Source organism: Cyprinodon variegatus, unplaced genomic scaffold, assembly GCF_000732505.1.
Source record: "Cyprinodon variegatus isolate N-32 unplaced genomic scaffold, C_variegatus-1.0 Scaffold425, whole genome shotgun sequence".
NCBI lineage: Eukaryota > Metazoa > Chordata > Actinopteri > Cyprinodontiformes > Cyprinodontidae > Cyprinodon > Cyprinodon variegatus.
In genome coordinates this window covers 309,124-310,962 of record NW_015150878.1, presented here as the reverse complement: position 1 = coordinate 310,962, position 1,839 = coordinate 309,124, and positions in this window count along the sequence as shown.

The following is a 1,839-nucleotide window of genomic DNA, read 5'->3' as shown; positions in this document are numbered from 1 at the left end:
AACACCTTCATAAAGCAGACAGTAAGCTATGCTTCAATGAAATTTGGAGGTTATAATATATTATTGATCATGTTAGAAAGGCTTCATGAAGAGTAAGGGGGGAGAGAGAGAACATGTCAGATGAAGCCGTCTATGTAACTTTCAATCAGTGGATACAAGGCAAGATACTAGGATTAACGCAGATGGTGCTTACTATTGATCCAAAACGCACACTTTTACTGACTAACAGCTCAATATTGGACTATTACAGGAAAACCTGATGCATTTGAGTGCTGATCCATAAGAGTGCTGCTTGATAGTGCTGCAGAGGTTGCAGTGTCCTTAACCTGATGTGAGAACCACTAACTACCGACACAATCTTTGCAAACCACACAGATCTTAACTTTATAGTTTATGGAACAGATAGAAATAAGAACAAAGCCAAAATGACCTTTCTGTATAGTTTATTTACAAAAATGTATTAAAATCCTTTGTACAGCGCCTCTTTCGATGAGGTTCAGTAAATTATGCATGCAACTTTTGCTCTTTTGTCACCATTACTACGCTTGGTGATTCATTTTTTTTGTTTTTATGTTGCTGTTTTTTCTGTCCGTTTCTGCAGGAAGTGACACCTACTTTAAAGAAGAAGAAAAAAAAAAGAAATACAAAGGAAAATGACCAGGGTTTTATCTCTAGCATTAACCTAGGATCAGTTTGTGCGTAGCAGAGCTCATCAAGCATCACTGATTTCACATGCAACTCTTTAGAGAGAAAAAAAAAGAAATAATATAAGAAGGGAAAACCCAATCAGTCATCTTGTAATAAATATTTCTTTTTTGTCTGAATGTACACATCTCCTCTGGCTTACTCTTGGTTTCTAATATAAAACTATCTGCCCATAGTTTTAGGTGATTAGATAAATACCCTCCTAAACCTATGGAATCACAGTCTTTATGAAAAAAACACAATTAATCACAGCAGTATGGAAATGTGCTAAGCTCCAGATGCCCCAGTGTGATCTTATAAAAAGTCTATTTTTTGTTGCATTTATATTTTTTATCATTTACTAAGCAAAATCACTAAACACTTTAATTTTCATGGAAGAAAATCATTGTGAATGCAAACCACAGCTCATTGAAAAATATGCAATTTGACAGAAAATGTAAAAAAAAAAAAGAAAAAAGAAAGCTACCGAAAATCTAACTGTGAGCCTTTATTCAGACTACAGTTAATCTACAACTTAAGTATCGATTTGTTTGGTTTTATGTTATTGTAAAGAAGACTTGAATTAACCCTAAGCTCAGGGAAAGACTCTTCAGAGCATCAAACTCCCCTTGATATTTTACAAATTGTCTATATCCCAAACATTTTTTCTTTATCCAGACTTTACATAATCATTGTCATACAAAACACACTCTTGGCAGTATTGGAGGTGCGAATCAGGACCCGGTTCATTTTATCTTCTTCTCCTCGAGTCCCATCAAAATTCTTTTCCGAAGACAGTGGTGGCAGCAGCATCAGAGTTCCACATACAAACACGCAGGTTTGTGTTTTGCTCTGATGCAACAGTTTTTTATTCTACCAGTTCATGGTCATTCAAGGGATTCACAGCATTATAAAAAGCTATTATCTAATAACTGGTGCCCTACAGTGCACTGAAAAGATCTAGTAAAATAATTTGAATCACATTGAACCAGCGGAAAATCTGGCAGCGGAAGGATGAAGAGTAATCTGATCATATTCATTACAAGAAACCAATTAGACACTTGTCATAATATATCATCTATCTGGCACTTCAAAATGTGCTTAGAGTTGCAAATGATGGCTTTATTCTGTCATTCAGGTGTGTGTGTATATATA